At 58.2% G+C, this 25,606-nt stretch overlaps 1 protein-coding gene across 1 annotated transcript in view; it reads right to left on the bottom strand.

The window, feature by feature from the left end:
- The window catches only part of LOC123380599, a 35,524-nt gene extending 12,229 nt beyond the window's left edge, over positions 1-23,295 (bottom strand). Inside the window, exons 1-2 of the mRNA XM_045039279.1 lie at positions 23,164-23,295; positions 21,354-21,428 (exon numbers count right to left, since the gene is read on the bottom strand). The gene's annotated coding sequence lies outside the window, so the exon portion shown is untranslated. The remainder of the gene's footprint in view (positions 1-21,353; positions 21,429-23,163) is intronic.
- Positions 23,296-25,606: the final 2,311 nt, after the last annotated feature.

Consider the following 25,606-nt stretch of genomic DNA (forward strand, 5'->3'; position numbering starts at 1 on the left):
GACTAGAGCAACGTCACGCCCAGGCCAGGTCTCTGCCTTGTCCCGGCTCTGACCTCGGCCCTGGAGAGCTGTACTCACCAGACGGTCCTGACCTTTGTGACCTGCCAATGGTGCTCCTGCTCTCGGATAAACCAGAACGAGGTGACACTGTTGGCCGGGGGCGGAGGGCAGGCGGAGACACAGGCGCCCAGAGTGGAACCAACTGTTGGAAAGTCAAGCTGAGACAGGTCCTGGATCATTCTGGATTCCCGCAGCCGGTTGTCAGATGGTCACCACGAGCGCGTCGCGGCCTCACCTGGCCCCCGCAGCCTCGTCCCCCCTCGGGGACCGTCGCCTGTGCTGCCCCGTCCCTGTTGACTGTGGACGCGGGTGGCTGGGGTCTGGCCTGGCGGTGCCCCCGAGCACTGACAGAGCCACGGAACCGTGCAGGCTGAGGAACAGCCTCTGGAGTCATTTCCGGGACTCACATCCTGAAATATGTCCAAAATGCCCGGAACCAGCAAGGGAGTGCTTGTGGAGTCCGCTGAGCAGATTAAACACAGAACAGTGGAGCCGTCGGTCCGTCCAGGCCTGGGTGGTGGGTGCAGGTGGGTTCACGCAAGGAGGGCTGGGTGGGGGTGAAGAGAAAAGCACCGGGGGCGGGGGGGGGCAGGTCCTGGGACCCCCCTGAGGTGGGAGCAGGGAGGCTGGCTCTGGCGAGCAGCAGGTCGGGGGACAGTGGCGGCCGAGGCTCCCATGCGCACCTAGGACCCCCCGCCCCCGCCCATGGTCCTGTGGCTCCCACCGCCCTGGGTGTGGGACCGCCCAAACCGATCACGTGTCGGGAAAAGTCAGGAGAGAACCTGAAACGGAAGAACAGACCGCCGTCTACACCTTTCCGGCCGCGTCTCTGAGCCGCCTCGCGTCGCTCGTCTCTGGAGAAGCAGAACCACATCGTCTGCTGAACTGGCACTTGACAGTCGCCCTCCGGGTGGGGGTCACTGGCTCACTTTTTAATACATTTATTTCGCTATTCCTAACTGGGTTCTCCTTTGGACCAGATCTTAACGCCTTATCGGTTCTCTTGGTGACCGGTGAGCCGAACGAATTCTTTGACACTTGGCACTTTTTTAAAACAGGTTTTAACGCGCCCTTCTCTGCACACAATTCTGCACGTTTAGAAATGACGCAGTGGCAGACGGGCCAATGCAGCACACGAGTCACTGACAGAGGCCGGTGTGACCAGGGAGTTTAGTCCGAGAGCCAGCGGGGCTTTTCTAACACCAGACCCAGCGTCCGACACACTTACCTTCCCAGTGACACCTGTGTGGACCCAGCAGCACCCCCCCCCGAGAGGGGTCTGGGGGTTCTCGTTCCCTGGAGAGAGGTCCCTCCCAAGACCACAAGCACAGAGCGTCTTTTCCGAATTCCTGGCCGACAAGTCTCTCTGCGGCTCCCAGGGGAGCAGGTTAGGGGCGCCAAAGGCAGGAACGGCTCCGGTGGCCCCATCCACCTGGAAGCAACACCTGGAGGGCCGACACAGGAGACTCGTTCCCGCAGCATTGCTGGAGGGGGAGGGCGGTAAGCAGCCATAATGAGGGTGGAGACTTCCAAAATTGTCAAGCCTACAATGGGTGGGACCGGAGTCTGCTAAACGTCACCCAAAATGCCACTACGGGCCCTCGAGAACGGCTACGAGCTGGTCACATTCAGGGACCCTGACCGATGTTCCAGCTAACCTCCCTGAGACCCAGAGCCCTCCCCCAACCCCCGTGCCCCGAGCGCCTCCCGCTCTCGGATAGTTTTCTCCCAACAGGTGTGAGTCAGACGAAAGCTGAGAGATGGTGGAGGGATCCGTGTGGATTTGGTCACAGGTGACCTTGGTGTGGCCTCAGGATCACCGCCCGCTGTTGCGGGAGCACCGATCCCACCAGGGTGACGGTGGCCGGGGAAGACGCGCCGCCCACGGGACGCCCAAGTGCCTCACACGCTTTAGATGCCCCAAAGACGCTGCCACAAACCCTTTCTCTTCGTGATTAAAGCACAAACCTGTTTCATCGACAGCCGAAGTTTTTGGGAACCCAGCTGAGCATCTCTGCTGAGTCCCTTTGTCCGGTGTCCCTGAAGGGTCCCAAGGCCCTATGTCCCAAGGAAGAAGGAACCCTTCTGGGTTAGCCTTGGACTGCTGGGTGCCCGCCAGACAGAAGGGGGTCCCCGCTGGCTGTCCACGTGAGCCCGCCCTACGGCGCCCACCTCACACCCGCCCTCCGAGGGGCAGAGGGGCCTTTTGCTCGCTCACAGCCCTCCTGGCCCCGTGCAGGAGCCCGCACTCTGCTCTCGAGGACCACGGAACCCCTGGGGCCACTGTAAACAGGCACCACAGACCTGTGGACAACAGGCCCGTTTTTCAGCAGTCCGGGAGCGGGGCATCAAGATTGGGGTGCTCGCCCACGGAGCGAGGGGCTTGTCCCGCCACAGGTGCACGCTGTGTCCCCTCCCGTGTCCCCTACAAGGACCACAATCGCCGATCCCACCCACAAGGGCTCCCCCTGGCCGTCCGGAGCCCCAGCCCCCGAAACCGTCACCACGGGGGCTAGGTTGCGAGTTGTGAGGAGACCCCCGCATTCAGGGCGCAGCCACCACTGACAACGCCAACCAGGAGGAGTTCACGGACCTGTGGCCTCCCACTGGGGAGCCGGGACTGGAACCAGCTCAGGACCACAGCTGCGCAGACCACAGGAGGTGCCGGGGCGTGACGACCCCGCGCCAGGCGGGCTGAGGGGCCGGGATGTTTCTCGTCACCCCAAACCTGGGAGTTCCCCGCCCCGGTCTCTGCAGATGCCGGTCCTGTGCTCTCCCCGTGGCTCTGGAGTCCCCCGCCCCCACGAGCGCCTGTGTGTCTTCCGTGTCTGTGACTCACTCTGGGTATTTCCCGCTGGCCCATCTCCAGCCCACGCGCTGTCTGCTCGGCTGTGTCTAAACTGTGTCACACCCATTCACTGGGCCCGTGATTTGTGCTTTTGTAATGGTTGGGGGATGTACTTAATCGTCACTGCTATTTCTTTGCTGAAATTCTGAATCTCGCCTTTTTTTGTCTTCTGTGTCCTTCAGCAATGTCACAAATGTTGAACTCTGCCTCCGGGAGCCCCTGTGTCTGGACCCAGCGTGTAGACGCTCCATTGCCTGTCCTCTCTCTCTCTGACGCGTATGCACATCTCCCCGTGCGCCTGGTAACTTCTTACTTTGGGCCCCAAATTCTATTTGTAAGGTTTTAGAAAGAGAATCCGCGGCCAGAGCAACGTCCTGGTCCCGCAGGGAAGACACCAGCTGTGCGTGCAGCCGCCAGCCGAGGGCTCGATGTGACTGCTGTTGGCTTTCTCTCCACTCATTACATTCACTGGGAGACAATAGCGCGGGGGGGATTTCTCGGGGGGGGGGGCAGGGGCTTCTCTTCTGACACTTTAATATCACACATTGATTGCCAAGAGTCTGTAAACATCAAATCAATGGCGATGTCTCTATAATATAGGGTTTGGGGTGAGAAGTGTGAAATCGCCCATCAGTGGAACAGTCATCCCTGGAGTTCTGGGTCACGTGTGCTTGGGGCGGCCTCCCGGGGACGGAGTGGGCTGGGGAAGGGGGGCTCTCACACGCCAGTGCCCTGGGCTCCTCCCCTTCCCAGAGTCCTGGGGGAGGGGGCGGGGGATGTGGGCTCTTGCCCTTAGGAACCACCCACCCTGCAGCCAGCATGACCCCCAAGTAGAGAATCCTTCCCTCAGAAGAAATGGGGACTGTCCCCCAAGTGAGACCACTTGGGTTACAGAGCATTTGGCATAGTCAGCGACTCCCTCGTGGTTTGGGGCTGATGAAAAGCCACTCAGCTCTAGTTCCAGGATTTGTCCTTTCTAAGGCATCTCGCAGAAAGCCCGTCGTGATCGCCTCACCAGCGTCGAGGCTGAGGAAATGTCGTTCTCACCCCTGAGACGGGAGCCGGTTCTGTGCTGTGGGGACCCACCATCCCGGGACGCGGGACTCCTTGCACAGACCCGCACAGCCCAGGGCAGAAGGGGCCGCCCGTAACCCTGAGGAACGTTCAGGAACGTTCACCCCTGCGGGTGGGGGTGGGGTGCGGCTCCCACATCCCGTCCAGGCTGCTTTCTGTCACCTGCCTTGTCACTCACAACCACTGCTTCGTCCCAGGGACTGTCGGAGTGGAATTCTCACTGTCTCTCTCTCTCTCCTTTAAAATGAACCCGTTCTACAGGAAAGTATCACCCTGGACCAGGTCTGCTCAAAAAGCCACTACATGGCTCTGAATCTCTCTAAATGCTTGTTACTTAGAAACATCAGATATTTGTGGAGAGCAGGCAGGTGTCAGGGACCCGAAGACGGGGGTGAGCGCGTCAGGGGACCGAGGGCACCCTTGTCTTGCAGGGAGAATCCTGGCAGTTTTTGAATTTACGCTAAAAGTCTTACGCTTTTCCGATGCCCTGAACAGTTCTAGCCCAAACGCATGAATGGCGTCAAATAGCCACTTGGTGGAATTGTATCTGTGCGTTAGATCCAGCGCTCCGTGATGCCTGCGACGGCCAAGTGGGAGGGAAGGAAAGGTCGTGGCGGTGGGCATCAACGCCTCCTAACACGACTGCCCTCTGGCTCCTGGAAGAGAAGCCCTGGAGAATCAACACAACGTCCTCTGCAAAGACACGGCTTCCGAACCTTCCGGCCTCATTGCTGTCCACCCCCTGCGGAAAAGAACCGTCCCCGGATCGGGACCTCAGGGGCCCCTCACACGTGGGGCTCAGCTGACGGTGACGGGAAGGTCTCTCGGCTGAACCGTCGCCGTAAGGACCCTTATGAGTCCAACCGTCTCCTGTCGTTAACCACAGACCATGAAACTCGTCTGTTCGGAAGCCCCAAACGTTTGCACACTCTGGTTCACAACTCCTCCTCCTGAATTAGTGTGGAAGTAATCGGGAGTGCCCACTGGGTTCAAGCAGAAAGACGTGCATTGCCAAGTTCACAGTAATGAAGAAAACTCACGACCTCTCCCGCCGAGCATTGTAATAAAACGCACACCGTGAAATAGCATCGCCGTACTTAGCACTTAGTAAACCTCAGCGCTTCATAAACAATTCAGTAGAAATTTTCCTTCTGCTTCCTACACACAATAATTACCGAATGAGTCCAAGCAATCAAGAGAACGGCCAGATACTCCAGAGCATAATTTTGTTGTGATTCTGTGAACTCTCGCTAAAATGCGATGTTTCCTCTCCTTCCTCTGAGACGATTCTGTCTTTAACTGGCCCATTGGTGCCAGTTACGGTGTCACCGGGTGTTCTCAGGGCTGCCGGGAATTAAGGACGCCCCAGCCCCCGGTGCTCCGTTCTCCACGTGCCCCCTGCCTTCGAGCCGCACCCCACAGCCAGCCTCACGGGAGGAGGGGGTGCAGTGATTAGAACTGAATTCTCACGAAGAGACTCCCAGGACCAAGTCCCTACTCCACTCAGTCCCGGACGAGGTCCGAGGCCTCAGGCACGTCCCAGGTCACACCCTGTGTGTCCACCAAGCACCTGATTCAACTCGGTCATGGCCCCCGATCCACTGACCCTACACTGTTTTCCTGTCCCACACCCTCCCAAGGCACCGACCTGGCCGGCCCAGGGGGGATTTTCGGGTTCAAACGTAGCAGGAGCCCTGTGGCTGTGTGGGTGTGGTGCCTCCGGCACCCGGGCGTGGCCTCCACAGCCTCCTGAACCTGCCCCCTCGGCCCCTCCCAAGCACCGCCCCTCCCCACGCACGCCCCGCACATCGGCCACGACTCGAGGCGGACAACACCACGCGTCGACAGGTCCACCAATCTGAACTCTCCAGGACCCCGGGAGGCCTGCCTTGTGGGCCGTAGCTGGGTGTCCCCTGCGAGGCTGCAGGACAGATGCTGGTCAGGGGCGTGGTCAGCGCGAGGCCTGCGGGGGCCCACAGACCGGGACGGCTCGCCCCTGCGTCCGGGGCAGGGCCCTCGGGGCTGCGGGAGGCAGGGACTCGGTGGCCCCCGCGGGGGCGGCTACAGGCGCGTGCCACGGGATTCCAGCTGGTGGAGCTCGTGGGCGGCCACTGCTCTAGGGCCATCGAGGCCACAACGGCGACTACTCTGGGGTGAGGTGGGATGACCCGGGGGGTGAGCGCGGAGGCCCGGACGCACACGGGAAGTGAGTGGCCACGTACGATCTGTGTTCTGCACTGTCTGGACGCCAGTTCACTTCAGCGTCACGTAGGAGTGAAAGCATAGGGCTGGAGCGTGTCGTGACGAGTCCCTGTGAAGGGACACTGGACCGGAGACCGGGCGCCGAGGAAGCCAGCCTCAGGGGGAGCGCGGAGGCTCGCAGGGGCGTTTGGCAAGTGCACGTCCGAGGGGAGACTGGACACCGGCCGTGAGCCCAGCGGTCGTCCTGGCGGGCGGGGCTTGGGAGGTCCTCCCCCGGGAGACCCCGCGAGGGAACCCCCCCGCGGCTCCCGTCCCCCTCCCCGTCTTCCAGCTCGGCTGACATCTGGCCTCCACCGCAGACACCCTGAGCCAGATCCAGCCCAAACCTTCCAGAACCCCAGGCCCACGGAGCACGAGTGACGTGACGTGGCTGAAAGCCACCCCGTGTGGGAGGCTCCCCGGAGCTTTGACCTCATCCTCCTCCGGCGGCCACGCCGGACCCCAAGGACACTTGTGGCCTTTTGTGTTGTGATAACATTGCAACGCGGCTCTCAGGACCGTGTTTGAACAAATCAGACGGTGAGGATCACACTCAGTGCCCGTCCCCAGCAGCGCTGGGAGGTCCAGATTAAAGTTGTTGTCACAGATGCCGACCGCGTCTTGAGAAGCTAGAGGTCCCGCGGCAGGCGGTGCGTGACCCACGTGCTGGCCGCAGAGGCCAGGCCGGCCCGTGTCCCTCCGGCTCCCTGCCCGTTTCGATGCTTACAGGCAGCCCCCAGCCGCTGACGTGAGCAAGGGCCCGAGGACAGACCGAGGACAAGGACACAGGAAGAGAGAAAGCAACTGGCGGGGCCGAGGGCTCCTAGGCGGGAGCAGAGGGGCCCCCGGGCCAGCACGGCACTTGGCTCTGTGCTCGAGGTTCCCAGCACGCTGGTCCCATAAAGCCACATGATTTCAGATGGTGTGCGGGGCCCTGGGGAGCTCACTCAGCCCAGAGGGACAGTCACCCTCCCAAGCGCTGGGTGGGCTCTCCAAAGGGTGATGTTTGAGTGTCCTGGGGCCACAGGAACAAATGACCACACATTGGTGGCTCAAAGCCACAGAAATGTATCTTCTCCCAGCCTGGAGGCCAGAGTTCGCACATGGAAATCCTGCCTCTTCCAGCTCCTGGTGCCCTAGGCATCCCTGGGCTGTGGCCACGTCCCTCCGGTCCCTGCCTCCGTTGTCCGTCAGGTGGCCTCCCCGTGTGTGCACCTGATCTCTGCCCTGCCCCCTCATAAGGACACTTAGGATGCATTTAGGGCCAACCGGCTAATCCGGGATAATCTCCTATCTCAAGATCTCTAACTTAATCACATCTGCTGAATCACATTTTGGCTATTTAAGGAAAGGTCACCTTCCCAGTTTCCGGGGATCAGGACGTGAACATGGCAGCTGTGAACAGCCCACCACAGTGAGGGTGTGCGAGGATTCGGGACAGCCACGCCAGCCTTCTGCCAGCTGTGAGCAGAGGAAAGATCTGCCCAAGTCAGAAGCAGTGGACCCGTTGGCATCACATCAGACGGTCTCCGGTTTTCCGGGAAGCCTGGAGAGCGAGGCCTAGAAGAGCACAGGGGTGCGGGAGGCCAGAGGCCAGCCAAGGACCGGGTCCAGGAGTAGCCTGGGCGGGGGTTCTGCCTCAGCCACTGGGCCCTGAGGGCTCCCAGTGACCCGGCCACCCACCCTGGAATGGATTCTGCTCTGACCCCGCTCTCGGTGTGTACAGGGTCCACGGGCTAATGCCTGGGGAGCCCCAGACCACCAGGCCCCTTGTGGGAGGTACCCCTGGGTGGGAGCTTCCTGGATCAGGGGACACGGAAGGGCCCAGGTAGGGGTAAGTTGCAAATGCAGGGAATAAAAGACAAAATATATGAAGACCCCAGGGCCCCTCCCCTGCAGGACCCAGCCATGCAGCAGGAAGGCAGCTGGCGAGGGGGAAAGGTCTCCAGGGACCTGACCCGCCCGGCCACCACTAGGTCCCTTCCCCGGCTGGCCAGGCGTCACCTCTACTGGAGCTCAGGTCCGCATGGCTCACCTCCGCTGACTCCTGAGCCACCGGAATCTGTGTGGTGGGGTCCCGAGTGGGGCTCCAGGAACCCGGGGCCACCAGGCCGTGCAGAGCCAGCATCTGCCGTCCTGGTTCCCTCCGGGGGACGCCTGTACCGTGAGCCCTCAGGGCAGAGCTGCCCAAACGCAGAAGGGGGGGTGGACGCAAGAAGGCTGAAATGACAAACATCTGCCGCAAATGTTGGGGTGCGGCCCCCACAGGGGTGGCAGGAAACCCACAGGCGATAAGAGCTGATCTCTAAGCAGTGTGTCCTCATCTGTGGCCCCTATGTCACATACCTCTAGCGTTGGCTTTTCTTTTATTGCGAAATTCTGAAAGCTCGTGACCCTGTCACTGCGCGTCTCAGGGCACTGCGCGAACAGCCACCTGAGGCCTGGGGAATAGAAGCACACCTGTGTGTGGACGTGTGAGCCGGGAGGACAGGACCCTGGCCAGCCCAGGGTCACAGAGCACAAGTCACCGTAAGCATTGAGAGCACCGATGACGGTCGCCTTCTCTGCAGGAAGGGGCTGCTACCCCGCACCTGTCACCATCCGCCCCTCCCCTGTTTGTAAACCAGGAGTCACCCTGTATTTTTTCCGTGTGTTAGTGAAACACAGAAAGGTTAAGCGCCAAACGCAAGAAATACCTAAATCGCTGGACAGATGTGTCATGTTCCCGAGGGGCGGCACTCGGCGGTGTGGAGCGTCCACTCCGCGAATTCACTGTAACCCTGATCGGAATTCCAACAGAATCGGAGCCCCAGGATCCCCGTGGAAGAACTCCCAAGGAACAAAGAACTAGCTGATGCCGCAAAGCGGGAAGGGGGAGGGGACCCGCCCGCGAGCTAGTGCACACAGTCACGCCAACGAAGCCGGTCCGATCATCGCATGACTTTCAAGACTTGCAGATCCACGGAGGAAAGACAAATTGTTCGATAACCTATATTTTGACAAATGAGTGTACATTTGGCGGGGGGGGGGGGGGGGGGGGGGGCGGCGGGGATGATACGCCAAAGATGAACTCCAAATACTTTAAGACCTAAACACTGACACACTACAAATGTGTCAGAAGCAAACAGAAGACAGTGGGTTTACAATCTTCGATCTTCGGGAATTCGGTCCTTCTTAAACCAGCTGCTAAAAAAAGGCCCACCAGACGGAACAACTGGCCGAGGGGACCACACGGAAATGCTAAACTTCTAAAAGACAGTAGGTAAACAGACTGGGGAGATGTGCAACACACACAGGGATCAGAACTGCCATCCAGCACGTGCGAAGAGCTCGGGAAACCCAGAAAACAGGGCAGATGTGCAACAGGTAACAGGTCACAGGCAGGCAATTCTCCGCGGAGGACGTGCCCGTGGCCAATGGCAAGCGAGCAAGTCCTCAAACTCCCCACCTCGCAATGAAATGCAGGTTAAAGGGGCGCCTGGGTGGCGCAGTCGGTAAGCGCCCGACTTCAGCCAGGTCACAATCTCGCGGCCCGTGAGTTCGATCCCCGAGTCGGGCTCTGGGTAGATGGCTCAGAGCCTGGAGCCTGTTTCTGATTCTGTGTCTCCCTCTCTCTCTGCCCCTCCCCCGTTCATGCTCTGTCTCTCTCTGTCCCAAAAATAAATAAACGTTGAAAAAAAAAAAAAAAAAGAAATGCAGGTTAAAGTCACAACTTTTCGCTGCTCAGACTACAGTCATCGGGCCTTCCCCCAGGGGCAGGGGAGGTGGGTCTGCGGTGACCCCCCAGGTGTCCGGTGTGAGCGTCCCTCCTCGTGTCCTATAAGAGACTCTCCAACGTGTAGCTGGGGGAGTCCGTGTCCCGGCCTCCCCACACCTGCTCAGCCACAGGGCTGGGTCCCAGTCACCGGCTCGTGATGGGGGGTGCGGGGAGGGGGGAGTGTCTCCAGGTGAATGTCCTTAGGGAAGGGGACACACCTTCTTCCTTTCCACTGGCTGGTTTCCGGGGGGACATGAGGACTGCATCTGGAACACGGGGCCCTGCCGCCGGCTGAGATGACAGAGCCCCGAGACGAAGGGGGCAGGGCCCCGTCTGACCCCTGAGCCCCCGGCAGCCAAGCCAGGACCATCCTCTAGATTTCGTTTCTGTAAGTCCTTGCTCCTTCTGATGTCCCGTCCACCACGGCTGAAGCAATCCTTACCGCCACAGGCCCTCCTCTCACTGTTGCTGAGAGTGACAGTGGGGGGGGGGGGGGGCATTTGGAATTAAATGTAAACTGGATAGTGGCCTGCCTCCTGGTCCTCAAGCAGTGTCCCCACTTTCCTACCCTCTGTTACGCCAGAAACGTCCTCCTGGAACCATCACTAAAATAGCAGACTTGACCGTGGTCCAAATGGCCGTGGCCAACGGGGCAGTGGCATTGGTGGATGGAGACAAGATCTGGGTTTGGTTGTGGTCGGGGCAATGAAGGGCATCATGTTGGGTTGTGGTCACCGGGTCCCGATGTCACCTCCAAAGCAGCGCCCCGTGCGGTCAGCGGACGGGCTAATGGTGTCAACGCAGGGGACAGGGAAGGACGGCAACGAGGGGCCGTCCCACCCGTGTGGCCTCTTTGGGACCACGTGAAGGAGCCACGCCGGGTTGTGCACCTCCCCACTCGGGCAGATGAACCTCGGATCGGGGTGTCCCCGGCACCCCCCAGCCTCCTTCCGCAGGGAGCCGCGTGGACACGTGGATCTCGGGATTCGTTCCCGTGCGGACACTGGACAACGGTGCCCAGCACTTTGTCTCCTCGTCAGAGCGGCAGGAAGGCTGGTCAGTTGTGGGTTTCTGTGCGCTCTCCCGGGCAGGACAACCCGATCATTTTCCACTGAACGGACACTGGAGAGATTCACTAATTCAAATCTTCTCTTCTTCTGAACAGAGCAAATCACTCAATGAAACAGCTCAGGGACCGGGCTCAACCCCGACATGGGGACCCCGGCCAGCACAGTCCTGCGGTGACCCAGCCTCATCAAGCGCTGGGCCCAATGGGGCCAGGCCAGACACCGGCTCGGGGGCCAAAGCTGGGACAGAGGACAATGTCCGATGGGAACGCAGAGCCAGCCCCGAGGTGAAGGCAGGTGGAGGTGACCACAGTGCCCCGTGTGAGCAGGTTGCGTGACCCCTGGAGCTGAGCCAATCCCGCCCCCCTCGGTGTCACCAGAAACTCCCACAGGATTTCTCCCGGGACGGAGTCACCCTCCCTCCCGTTCTTCCTCCGTTTCTTTCATCCGTCACCTCCCGGGCCCCGGCCCTGGCCCCGGCTCGGTCTTCACAGAGCTCCGGGTCTCGTGGTCGAGGCTGACGGTCCACAGATGAGGCACCATGGAGGGCGAAGGCCACGGGAGAGGGAGGGCAGAGGGTGCTGACGCCTCAGGGGACAGAACAGTCCCCAGTGTTTGGGAGACAGGGCGTCCCCACGGGAGCCGGAGGAGGGGTCTGCCCACGTGGGACACGGGTGGGCTCTGAGGGACCAGCCGTCAGTAGTTGTGGCTCCCACGTGGCTCCCTCGTGGCAAGGCAGAGGACACGGTCACGAGAACCTCACACACCAAACGACGCGTGTCTGTGGGGTGTCGCACGCAGAAGCCACACGCAGCAGCAGGGGCGGGTCTCCGGGCGAGGTGGGGCGGTGGTGACAGCCAGGCGGGGCACGGGCGACCCCCGGAGCCGGCGCGGCTGCCGTCCCAGCCGTCCCGGTAGCCGCCGCAGTGCCCCGGGCACCCGGCGATGCTGGGTCGCTGCGGACACAACTTCTGAGCGCTTCTGGAGACGTGCTTTCCTTTTCTGAGCAACAGAAGGAAGGAGGCGCTATCGTCACGCTCCGACAGTGACCTCAGCGTGCCACTCGCGGCCCGGGCCTCCTTTCTCTCTGGCCGGGACACTGACGGCGTTCCTGTCTCACCCCCACCTGCCCCCGCCCGGGACCAGCAGCCGCGGAGGGGTCGGCCCGTCCGGCAGGACAGGACCCACGTGCACGCAGCGCTTTGCCCCGTGTTCTCTGATTTCGTGTCCAGTTATAACTGAAAACCCAAAAACCAGGGGAGGAAATACACCCGCCCGTCCTGTAGTTCTGCCCCAAGGCCACGGCGACCCAGAGGCACACTCCATCCTGGTCTGGAACAAACCCGCCTCGTGGCTGAGTCCGTGTGAGAGCAGCCAGCTGGAGGGTTTAAACAGTGCGACGGGCTGGCTGTATTTCCAGAAACTCCGGGCGGTGTAGGTGAGGTTGCCAGAAACTCCCAGCGTTTGCTGCCGGCTGGGCACGGCCGGCGGGTCTCACCCTCGCACCCTCCCCTGCTCCCTGTGGGTCCGGTGGAGGGGCCGCCGTGTGGGTGAGCGCTGTCCCGGCGTGGCACGTGGGGGCCACACGCGGCCTCATCAACCCGTCTGCCCGGCACTTGGGGAGCTTGTCCGAGCAAAGAGAAAATATTGATTCAGAGCTTAGCAAATAACACTATCGATCGAAACAGGTCTGCCTTCATGGAGAGTAGTTTGAAATCACAGCGATTTTAAGGTAATGGTCAGTTTTGAAATGCTCATTTAGGTGCATTTAAGTGCAACTGTTTTCAAAACGTTACGGTATTTCTGAGAAAGCTTTCATGACACGCGGCAAATAGCGGCCTTTTGTGTCCTTACCACCATCACCAGAACTCAGATCAAAAGCAGGGCACAGACGGCCTCCGCCGTGCAGCTGTCGCCAGCCCCTGAGGGACCCCGGCCCCACGCGGAAGCCACCACTCAGCTTCCCGAACCACGCGGCAGGACGTGGGCCCTCGCCGCCCAGTTTCCTCCTGTCTCTGGGCACGTTTGCAAGGCGTCTGTGGCTATCATTGTCGCGTCGCGGTGCAAACCGGGCACACGTCTTCGTCCGTCCTGTTGTTAGCAGCACTCGGTGGCCTCCGGGCTGAGGCTGTGAACGTTCCCATCCGCGTGTTCTGGTGAGTACATGTGTGCGCCTGCGTGCCCCCGGGTGTCCCCGCGCCCAGCTGCACACCCGCCGTCCACGATCCTGCCACCAAAGATTTCTCTTTTTCACCTTGGCCATTCTGGCGTGGAACAGAAACTCTTAATTTGGGTGTAAGTCGAATGTCTCTACATGCAAATTTGTTTCCGGAGCCCCTGTTTCTTCCAGTGTCCCCTCAAGAGCCCACACCGGTACCTGTGGCAACTTGAAAATAATCACATTTCCGGTAACATACCACTCCAGCCTGGTTCTTCCTCAAGTTACGTTGTCTGCTACTGACTCTTTGTATTTCAGTATACATTTTAGAAATGGTTTCTCGGGGCACCTGGGTGGCCCAGTCAGTTGAGATCTGACTCTTGATTTCAGCTTGAGTCATGATCTCACAGTTGGTGAGTTCAAGCCCCACGTCGGGCTCTGTGAAGACAACTCGGGGCCCGCTTGGAATTCTCTCTTTCCCTCTCTCTCTCTCTCTGTCCCTCCCTGGTGCAGACTCTCTCTCTCTCGCTCTCTCTCTCTAAGAATAAGTAAATAAACTTTAAAAATGGTTTGTCAATGTCTACATACACACACATACTGAGATTTTCATCTGGAACACCTAGGAGAGAATTAATATCTTTAAACATGAGGCATCCTGTCCATGACCATGGTATATCTCTACCCTTTAGGACTTCTAAATTCTTTCTGAATGATGTTGTGTAAACGTTTATAAATGATTCTTGTACATCTTTGATTCTATTTTGTTCTTGGTTATTTTATTATTTTTTGGTGCAGTGTAAAAATTGTTTTTCTAATTGTCGCTAACACAAAAAAATACACCAAATTTTAGGAGTGCCTGGGTGGCTCGGTCGGTTAAGCATCCAGCTCTTTATCTCAACTCGGGTCTTGATCACAGGGTTGTGAGTTCAAGGTCCATGTTGGGCTCTGTGCTAGGCATGGAGTTAAAAAAAAAAAACTACAACAGGTTTTAAAACAGAACTATTTAGGTCTGCAGAAAAACTGAGCAGAAAGTACACAGAGTTCTGTAGACACGGCCCTCCGGCCCCGCCTCCACCAGCGTTTCCCTTGTCTGTGCCGACACTGCTACAGTCAGTGAGCGATACTGATACATCACGAGTAATTAAGGTGCACAGTTCGCGTTAGGGTTCTTCCTGTCGCAGGTCCCACGGGTTTGGACAAACGGGTCATGACTTGTATCCAGCAGGTAGTATCACAAAACCCTAAAAATCCTCTGTGCTCCACCTTTTCATGCCTCCAACCTCCCTCACTGCTGGCAAACGCTGATCTTTCTACTGTCTCTGTGGTTCTGCCTTTTCCAGAATGTCACGGAGTTGGAATCATACAATCTGTATGTATTGGGGCATCTGGGTGGTGCAGTCAGTTAAGCGTCCGACTTCGGCTCAGGTCACGATCTCGTGGTCTGTGAGTTCGAGCCCGGCATCGGGCTCTGTGCTGACGGCTCAGAGCCCAGAGCCTGCTTCGGATTCTGTGTCTCCCTCTTTCTCTGGCCCTCCCCCACTCGTGTGCTGTCTCTCTGTCTCTCAATAATAAATGTTAAAAAAAAATATAGTCTGTATGTACCCTTTTCAGACTGGTTTCTTTCACTTAGTGATATGAATTTAAGGTTCTTCTGTGCCTTCAGTTGGCTAAGATTTTAACTTTTGATGCGTCTTTGTTCATGAGAGAAATCGGTCTGCAATTTTCCTCTCTTACATTTTCATGAGGTTTTGTGATCAAGGTTATGTGAGTGGCAAAAAATATATATATATATTATATATATAATATATATTAAATATATTATATTATATATATATTATATTATATATATAATATATAATATATATAATATAATATAAATTATATATAAATTATATATAAATTACATATAATTTATATATAAATATATAATATATAAATATATTATTTTATATATATAATATAATATAAATTATATATAAATTATAAATATATATAATATATAATTATATAATAATAAATTATATACAAATTATAATAAAATATAATATATATATATATAAGTGTTTTCTCCTTTCCTATTCTCTCAGAGAATTTGCTTAATGTCTGTGCTATTTCTTTCTCAAATATTCGGTGGATCACATGAGTGGATTCACAAGGGAGTGTCATTTCCTTTCTAAATATACATCCAGCTTCTTTAACAGACACAGGAGCATCCCTGTTTCTTTTCTGTCTTACGTCAGTTTGGTTAACTGGGCTTCTCAAAGTTGAGTGGTGCCCATGACTTTTATCTCATTGATTTCTGCTCTTGTATCATTTACTTCCTTCTGCTCATTTGGAATTTTGTTTTCCATTTTCTAACTTTTCCAAATGGATACTCAGATTATTGATTTCCAAGCTGTCTTATTTTCTAACACATTTAAGTCTATGAATTTTCCACTAAGTACGGCGTTAGGTGAATCGCGCAATTTTTTTGTTGTTGTTGTTGTTGTTTTTCTGTATCATTCAGTTCCAAATAGTTTTAAATTTCAATCATTTTAGATTTTTCTTTCCTCTGCTGCCGGAGGAGATGCATAGGTTATTTGGAAGAGTGTTGCTTGACGTCCAAACGTTTGGAGGGCTGTTTTTTGAGGGATGTTTTTGCTACCGATTTTTAGCTTCATTGTATCAGAGTCAGAAAACATTTTATTATTTCAGAGTTTAAATATACTGAAACTTGTATCATGGTCCAGCCTGTGATCAATGTTAGTAAAGGCACTTAAAAAGAGCGTGTATCCCGCAGTCTGGTGAGCGAGCAATACCCCGTAGATGTCAATTAGACACAGTTTGATAACTGAACTGTTCTGCTCGCCCTCAGTTCCTCGTCAGGGTGGATTCAAATATCCAACTACGATTGTGCATTTGTCTATTTAGGGGTTTTTGTTTTGTTTTGTTTTGTTTCTGCTTTTTACATACCTTTGAGGTTAAGTTATTCGACGTGTCAAATTTAAAATTGTTAGGTCATCCCTGACTGGCTCCTGACCATTGCGGATTGTCCCGTTCCCTCTAACGCAGGAACTCTGTTCCTCGAGTCTGCTCTGTTCCTCATGTCAATGCCGACTTCGTCTGACATTATCTCAGCCACGCCCGCTTTCTTTGGTTAAGGGCACGGTATAACTGTTTTCTCTTCTTTGATAACCTTTTCGAGCTGATGATCCTCGTGTTAATGCAGTTAACGATAATGTAAAATATGATTACTGGTATAATTCAGTCTAAATCTACGCTTTTGCTTTTGTTTTCTTTGTTACCCCACCTGCATTTCGTTGCTTTATGCCCTCTTTCCTTCCTTCAGATTAAGCAAACACTTTCGTCACTCTGTTTCACTTCTGCTGGCCTGTGGTCGCTTGAACGGCCTTGCGCGAAGGGGGTTTGGTAACAACATTTTCCCGTCCTGGTTCGTGAAGAGTCAGGCTGCTTTCTCGCGTCCAGTCCAGCTGGCCTCTCTGTCTGCCGGCCTCATCGACCCTCCCGAGTCACGATCGCCCCTCAACTTGCTGTCGTGTTGTTGTTTGGTTAACGACTTCTTCACGCAAAAGGACAGCGAAACACATGAAGGAGAGGGAACACGAAGGCGAAGGGCGAAAGCTTCGCCCACTGGGCAGCGGGTGGGATGAGGGGGCGGGGGAGGGGACACAGGGCGGGCTCTCCGCTGCTCAGTAAACTTCCAAAAACCTAGAGAAGACAGACAAGAGTCCTCAGTGCCTGTAGGCCCTGGGGAAGTACGGTGCCAGAGACGTCACCGGGCATGTGAGCGTGTGGGCATGCCTAGGTTATGACACAGCAGGTGGTGGCCGTCACGGGCTCTGATCAGGCCACGCTGCCTGCTGCAAAAGGAGGTTCGGCCTCTGCTGCTGCCAGGGAAGACGTGGTCATGGACCCTGTTGGACTCGGTCACCTACGTCCCCGTGTGCTCAGCTGTGTTCCCTGCCCGGAAGCCCCTCCCAAGCTCACACTCTTATCCCCTGTCACCCACCGGCTTTGTGTTTCCCAAAATTCTGCAAAACCGGGAGCTGGGCTCAGGCAGTGACCCCCAGGCGTCAGGGCCCTAAAATGTCCGGGGCGCGACCGTCAGAGTGCAGACCCCCCAACACCACCGGCGGTAGGACCCAGTCGGTGGGGCTGGGACCCGTTTCTCAAACGCTGCTGGTCCGGGGCCGACCTTGAGAACGATAGACTGAAAATGTCCTGTTAAATGAATCGTCGGGATCAATAAGAGCGTGGACCGAGCAAACAGCTCTGGTTGTTAAAGCTTCCGTTTTCGAGTGAATAACTTTTATAATAAAATACGTGACCGACATATCTATTCATTACAGCGGACCTGGTCGGAATCCTTCTGGGAGGAACTTCATTATTGATTTTTCGTTCTTCAATAGGATAAGACCAGCCTGTATGTTTTCAACAGAATCTCTAATTCGGACTCTTCAATAATGAAAACCAGGTCCCCGGTAACCCCCCAACAGCGAAGTCCGGGCGTAACTCACTGCAGTCACGAACCAGGCCTGGCGGGCACGTCTGAGTCGTATCTTATCTCCAGTACAACTCACTCAACAGGTACGACGTTTCCCACTGCAGGTGGGCACAGGTCCAGGGACAGAACCACGGCCTTGCCGTCCGGGTGGGGCGAGGCAGAGGAGACCCTCTGCTGATGGGCAAGTGGCTGTTCAGGTGGGGTGGCCGTCTGCCTCCCTGAACCCCATCCAGAAACACCCCCCCAGACACACCAGGATAATGTGTGACCAACTATCCGGCCACCCCATGATCCAGGCAAGTCGGCCCTTGAGGTTAACCATCACACCGATGCGTATTCCCACAGATGGTCCTGCTTCTGTCTTGAGAAAGTGCCATTGGATGTGGCAGGGGTAGGAGCTGGGACGCTTGGGGCTTTGCCATGAACCAGGCAGGCGTCAACTTGCCCTTTGACATCTGAGACATCATGTGGTTTTGAGGGCAGCTGGCTTCCCGGCTTGGTGCTTCCCTCCAAGTATCTGCTTCCAGAATCTGATATGGGGCTTTCTGAGGGGTGGTGTGGGGGCCTCTAATGCCACAGCCTCCTGGCGGCCCCTTCCTGCCCAGGAGGGACCAGCCTTCTCTCGGGTGGACTCATCGCGGTCGCCTGTGCTCTGCTGCCCCTTCCTTGTTCCTCAGGGCTGTCAGGGAAAAAGGAGCAGCCCCCAGTGTGTCCGTGAAAGAGTGGGCTTTTCAGAGTGTCCAAGGCTTTGAAATGCAAGTTGCTGGTGGGGTGGTCTGCTCGTAGGGTTGGGGGGGGGGTCCTGGATACCTCCTGGGAAGCTCAGACCCAGAAGCAGCCAGCCAACACCCATGTTCTGTCTTCTTTAGAAACTAGTGCTTGGGCGCCTGGGGGGCTCAGTCGGTTGAGCGTCTGACTTCACTCAGGTCATCAAGTCGCTGTCGGTCTGTGAGTTCGGGCCCCGCATCGGGCTCTGCGCTGACGGCTCGGAGCCTGGAGCCTGCTTTGGATTCTGTGTCTCCCTCTCTCTCTGCCCCTCCCCTGCTCCCATTCTGTCTCTCTCTCAAAAATAAATAAATGTTAAAAAAAAATTTAGAAACTGGTGCTCAACTTAATCATTCAAGTGCATTTGCAGTTGAAGGAAACTATGATCCTTTTAAAAATCTCTGTAGCCTTGGATTTCCAAACGGGACTGATTTACCAGCTGTGACCTAACCCATTATTTCCCATAAAGTATACACCCGTCAGAGTGCACTAATCCAAGTGACCATGCGAGACAAATACACCCGAGAGGACAGCGAGTGGCAGCTGGGACACACTTAGAGACCATTCCCCACTCTTCACCGTAACTCAAACCCCCAAATGAAGGAGAATTTACGAGTTTTATTTTTATATACGCTCCTCAAAGACGTTTAGAATAAAACGAAAATATTCAAATGCGTAAGTGTGAGCCGTCCTCCAGGTAAAACATCAAGTCTGAAGAAGCGTATCATTTGATGGGCACATAGCAGTGAAACCCTTAACGCCCACACGCATCTCTGCGGCTGGCCCCTCACGAGCCCGCACGCCGGCCCAGCGGATACGCGACCGTTGCCGGGTGAGACACGGGGCTGGGTTCCTGCGGCCTCGGGCCCCATGTCCCTCAGCCATCCACACCCGACCTTGTTGGTGTGTTTCCGTTGAAAGGCACCGTGTGGAACGTCTGCCGTCAGCTCTTCGACCCCGGACGCCAGGCCCGCGGCCCGTAACCAGGCCTGCGAGACGCGTGGCCGACGTGCGTTTTCTGTGCAGGGCGCGTCACGGCCCCCGGCGCTCGGGGCCACCAGGAAGCACTTCGGCTCCACACCCGGGAGCATTTTAAGCCAACAGAGGCGCCAGCAAAAAGCACAAAAAATGCCCAAATCGCGCATCTCGGTCGGCTGTGTAACGGCCACCTGTCTGTAGAAGGAGCTGAGACGGAAGAGCCAGGCCTCAAGTTCCCGTCACGCCAGCACTGGCGCAAACGTCCGCGAAGGCACCACGAGACTTGGTCTGAGGGTCACGAGGAGGTCTTGGTGAGCTGGCGGGTTGCCAAGTACGGACACGGAGCGTGACGGGCACCAACGGGGCTCGTCCCTCACTCCTCCGGGCGGGGACCTAGCCTTCGCCCCGGACGGGACAGCTCCTCCTGGAAAACGTGCCCAACCGGGGTGTGCGTGTCACTTGGCACAAAATACACACAGGACGAGGGCTCAGCGGTGCCTACGAGGCAGGGCGGGAGCAGACACCCCTCTTCCCAGGGCCACGGTCCGCCAGCCAGAGACACGTCCGTCTGGAGCCAGCAAGCCAGACGGAAGTCTGACCCCAGCCAGTTCCTGGTGCCAACTGAACCTGCATAAATAGTCCCTCCCGACGCCAAAGGGCCTCCTGAACCCGCACCGCCACCCCGACGTCCGTGGCACGGCAGGCCAGGCGAGAGACCACAGACGCGGAGCCCCTCGGGGAGCCGTCCTTCGCCCTCCGGGACTCGGGGGGCCTGTTTCTGGCGAGACGAATCCCCGCAGCGGGCGACGGGGCCCCCGCGGACGTGCCAGTGGTCAGTTAATGTGCAGGAGGGACGGGAGGCAAGGGGGGAGGGGTGGCGGGGGCTACCCCGGCCTGCTTCCGGGAGGAATCTGCTGGCCGTGGAGACGGGCTCAGAGGACACGAGATAACACGGAGCAGGAGAAAGGAAGACAAGGGAGAGACGCGCAGACAGACGTCAGACGCCAGAGACGGAGGCCAGACGGAGGCCACCACGCATCTGAGCGTTGTCTCGGTGGGTGGCCACGCCTCGGCCCGCCGTGCCTGCCACGGGAACCGTTGAGCAGCATAGCCCGCGTGGTGTGGGCTCCTGACCCAAAGCCTACAAGAGCTGTCCTGGGGTCCACGCCGGGTCAGCAGTTGGATCGGCAAACTCACGGGGCGAGACGGCTTCCAGGGCAGAAGCCCCAGGCGACCAGACAGGCCGTTGGGCCCCCGGGGCCGAACGGCGTCCTCTCCTGCGCGCGGGCTGCGCATAGCCACGCCCCGTCGGCGTGCGCAGGGACCCCGAACACGCCTGAGCCAGAGGTCAAGGCTGAATCCACAGTGACCTGTCCTCCACGGCCTTCCTCCCAAATCCCACAACCCCAGACCGTCCACGAGAAAACCCACTAGACACGTCCTAATCGGGGGACATTCTCCAAAACACCTGCCCAGCCCTCCTCAAGATGGTCCAGGTCCCCAAAACAAGGGAAGTCTGAGAAACTGCCATCGTCCAGAGGGGCCTGAGGGGACATGATGTCCGGATGTCACATGGGACCCCGAGCAGGATTCTGGGACAGAAGACAGACACCGGGTGAAAACTGAGGAGATCTCAGGCCGCCCCGGGGGGCTCAGTGGGTTAAGCATCTGACTCTTGGTTCGGATCGGGTCGTGATCTCACAGCGTGTGAGTTCGAGCCCCGAGTCAGGCTCTGTGCTGACAGTGCGGAACCTGCTTGGGATTCTCTCCCTCTTTCTCTCTCTGCCCCTGCCCTGCTCTCGCAGTCTCTCTCTCTCTCTCTCTCTCTCTCTCTCTCTCTCTCTCTCTCAGAATAAATAAATACGTTTTAAGAACTGAGGCAATCTGAACAAAGTGCTCACCACTATCCCCCAGCGAGCAGGTGTTGGCAGAAGTGGGGCGAGTGAAGGTCCACAGGAACTCTCTGCTGCCGTCTCCTGTAAACACAAAACAGACCTCAAGTAACAAGTTCGCTACTTTTCTCTCTCTTTTTTTTTAAGTTTCTGCATCCTCCCTTATCCACTTTGGCTTTTTGGGGTTTTTTTAATTGTTTTTAATGTTTATTTATTTCTGAGACAGAGAGAGACAGAGCATGAGTGGGGGAGGGGCAGAGAGAGAGAGGGAGACCCAGAATCCGAAGCAGGCTCCAGACTCCGAGCTGTCCGCACAGAGCCCGACGCGGGGCTCGAACCCACAAACCGTGAGATCGTGACCTGAGCCGAAGTCGGTCGCTCAACCGACTGAGCCACCCAGGCGCCCCAACAAGTTTTGTTTTTATAAAGTGGATGATTTGTATGGAAACCAATGTGACAATAAATTTCATCTATTGAAAAAAAAAAGTGGATGATTCGGGGATCCAGGCTTGTCCCCAGTGCTAAGTCTCCCCAGAGCCACACCCTTCTCGCTCAGTGGCCACACGGACACGCCTGCCCCTCACAGTGAGAGACGAGCCTGCGGTCGAGCGGGGGGGCGGGGCCCCGGAGCCCCAGCTGCACAGGACAACACCTGTCGACGTCACTGGGGAGAGTGTCCTGGGCAGCGCCTGCCTTCACCCCAGCTGGCACATCACCCCCCCCCCCCAGCAGGGCCGCCCACGCACAGGCAACGACGGTGCATGAGGTGTGGAGCCCAGGCGAGCCGTGGAGCAGGGTCATGGCTGGCCTGTGGGTGCTGGGGAAAGCCATGCCTACAGCCCACCTTCAGAGGCCCACTCCCACCGCCAAGGAAACCGGAAGGAAAGGCGGAGAGGCCCCAACAGGGCTCTTGCGGGAAGGCTCGCCAGCGGGCACGGAGGGGGGACCTGGGAGGGTCCGCCTGCCGAGGAGAGCCCCTTCCCCGGCCTTTCCTTTCAGAGGACGGCATGCTGCAGCCTCCTGGAGTGTCTCCATCCCGGGTCCCTCACGAGTAAGGCACGTGATAACCCCCAGCCTGCACGGCCACGGCCACCAACCAGATCCTTGTGTCAAACACAGTGCAGTATAACAGTTGGCTGTCGCGGGCGTGATCACCGCGTCATGATAAGGCTCCTGGTCAAAGCCAAACTGTGAGAGCGGACTGACTGCTGGCACTTTATCGCAGAAACGGAACGCCGAGCTCTAAAGTGGTGCCCATGTCGGAGGCACCAGGGTTGTGTAAATTATAGTCTTTCAAAAATCAACTTGGTCTCAGAAATCACTTCTCTGGGAGGAAGGGTATCAGTGGGCCAGCCGTGGGCCTGAGTCTGGGGGACTGCCCGAGGACGGAGCTGCCGGGACAGGAGGGTCCCCCCCGCCGATGCCCTCCCGACCCGCGTGGCTGGCGGCACGGAGGTGAGGTGGGCAGACCCGTGGGAGGCGGGGGCTGGGTTCGCTCTGGGCCGGCCCCCCAGCCTTCTTCTTCCATCGGAATCGGAGAGGCTGGAGAAAAGTCCAACCCCCACAAAGGGGTTTTTCAGAATCCTGGTGGGCAGAGTGAGTCACCCCGGGGCAGGCAGGGCTGCACGGTGGCTCAGCTTGTGACTTTGACTGTGGCCCTGGAGAAGGAACCGATGTGACTGCATTCGCTCCCAGTCGCCTCTGCTCAGCAGGAAGGAGGAATCGGGGCTCGAGGTCTGGTGCGAACGCTGCGTCCGAGCTCCCCTCGTCCGCAGAGGCCCTGGGCAGGGGTGCTGGTGTCCGTGGAAAGCAGACTCACCTCGATCCGCTGGCACAGGTGCCCTGTGGCCCAGGCCCTCGGGGATGGCGGAATGGCGCGCACCCCAGCTCCGGAGTCCCGGTCGCCCTCGGGAACACTGAGCCCTGACCGTCATGTCAAGCTTGGCGTCTGAAGAGGAGGGGGAATCCCAGACAAGGACGGCTTCTGGCCGAGCTCCAGGACTGCAGAAACTCAAGCGGAGAGAGCCCAGGACCTGGCTTCTCACGGTGATTGCTGGCCAGAACCGGTGCAAGCAGTCACGAGGAGGCACGTCGAATATTCTGGAAGTCCCACGTTCCAGAGCTTCTCCGAGGCTCGCTCTCACTGCAAGATGACAGCACTCCCGGACCGGAGCAGACGCCTTCAGGCAAATCCCCACGGCCTTCCTTCACTGGCTGCCCACCCCGCCCCCCGTCAGCCCCCAGCAGCAGGGCCCCAGACTCAGCCCCGACCTCCCCTCTGCTCAGGGGTCCACGTCCTCCAAAACCCCACTCGGATGAAGCCCCATCCGGAGCCCCAGAGCCTTAGCCCCAAGTGTCCAAGCAGACAGCGACAGTTGAGGCGCCCTGCAGACCCCCCGGGGCAGGGAGGCCAGGAGCCTGAGCTCCAAGTGGAACAGAGAAGCAATGTTCCCACCCGACAGGCAGGACGGGGGAACCCGGGGAGCCAAGTGGCCGTGAGACAGCCTCCCGTCTCCATGCCCCAGCGTGCCCCGTGTGGACACACCCGCGTCCTGGTCCTGGGAGCCGCCCAGCCCTGGCTCTGGTCCGCGGCACGTGTCCCTGACCTGCTGATTTTGAAGAGTCAGCTGACCCGCTCAAGTACAAGTTCCTGTCTGCAGCAGTCGCCAGCGCTCACGGCCCACAGTCGCTCGAGGGGCGGTGGGGACATGGTCCCTCCACGGCCCCCAGATGCTCACAAACGGAACCCACACGCCATGGTGGCCTGGGCACCGTCCCCTGCCCGGCTTAGGTTCCCCAAGTGAAAGGCCGTGGCTACAAGGAGCTTCTGCTGGGGAAGGGGCTGTCCTGACACAGCCCCGGCCCTGGACACCCAGTGGTCTGGGGCACTTGGAAGCTGTGTCCGTGAGTGGCTCTGTTGACCCTGCGGAAGAGCAAGAAACTCAGGGGAGTGAGTGTCTGCCCACTAGGAGCTGGGCAGAGATGGCCCCTGCCGCACCCAGCCCTTCTGGGCACGCCCATCGAGGCCCAGAACCTGACCTGAACCCAGACCCTCCATACAAGGTGCACCGCTGACAGGGACACCTGCGTGTGCCCCCCCAGGACCCTCGTGCTCTGGGGGTTGCACCCTGTGCCCCTGGGGGACCCTTGCGTGCTGGGGGACGTGCCCTGCACCCCCTGATTAGCATTCAGGGAAGCAAGTCCCCTGTGTCTGTAGCCTTTGCCGTGGAGGGGAGGGAAGGGGGAAGGGGGGAAGAGGGGAAGGAGAGTAAGGGGGTAAGGGTCAGAAGGGGGGGAAGGGGGGAAGAGGGGAAGGAGAGTAAGGGGGTAAGGGTCAGAAGGGGGGGAAGGGGGAAGAGGGGGAAAGAGGGGAAGGCAGGGAAGGGGGAGAAGGGGGGAAGGAGGGGAAGGGGGTAAGGGTCAGAAGGGGGGGAAGGGGGGGAAGAGGGGGAAAGAGGGGAAGGCAGGGAAGGGGGACCAGGCTGCTCCTCCTGCCACAGAGACCCTACCCTGGGAGGGGGCCGCCCCCCCGCCCCCGGCAGCCTGGCTGAGGCTGGGGTCCCGCTTGCTCACGTGAAGGCCATGTTGCATCCCGGGGGCGCACCCCGGTTTCGGGGAGAGCCCTGACTGTGTCCCCCCAGGGCCCCTCCCCCTGGACTCACCTGGGGGCTGACCCCCTGGTTCAGGGACCCCTGCACGCTCCCTCCAGAGGTGGTGCTGGGGGTCGGCCAGCGGCCGTCGGCCCGGCCCCCGCTCGTCCCTGGCCTGACTGAGGCCTGCGAACGCGCTCTGTATGTACAGCGGGACCTAACGGTTCCGGGCTTCGCAGGCTGTTCCGCGTCAGCCACTCATCCTCAAGTAGCCACCCGGCAGCTGGCCGGGTTGCGTTCCTGGAACGGTCGTTCGCTGACCCCTGACCCATGACGGAGGCCTGTCCCTGCCCTGGACCTGCTCGCTGAGGGACGTCACCAGTGAGCAGGCCCCGGAGACCGCACCCGACTCAGACACGTGTGCCCACGTCTGGGCGGCAGGTGGGGGCATCCTGACTCGGCAGGCGCAGGGTCCCGTCGGGCCAGGCGCAGGTCCTTGCAGGGTGTGGCGGCCTAGCGAACGTTAGCTCCACATGCCACACCCTCAGCACCTGGCTGCACAGCGGGACCTGGTCCCCGGGGCGGGGCACCCGCAGTGGCCGCCGCGGCAGCCTGGCGGCCTCTGGGCCCGAGGGCTTCGCCCGCCGGGTGTGGGTGCCGCCGGCCTCACTT

This window comes from Felis catus, chromosome A1, assembly GCF_018350175.1.
Source record: "Felis catus isolate Fca126 chromosome A1, F.catus_Fca126_mat1.0, whole genome shotgun sequence".
NCBI lineage: Eukaryota > Metazoa > Chordata > Mammalia > Carnivora > Felidae > Felis > Felis catus.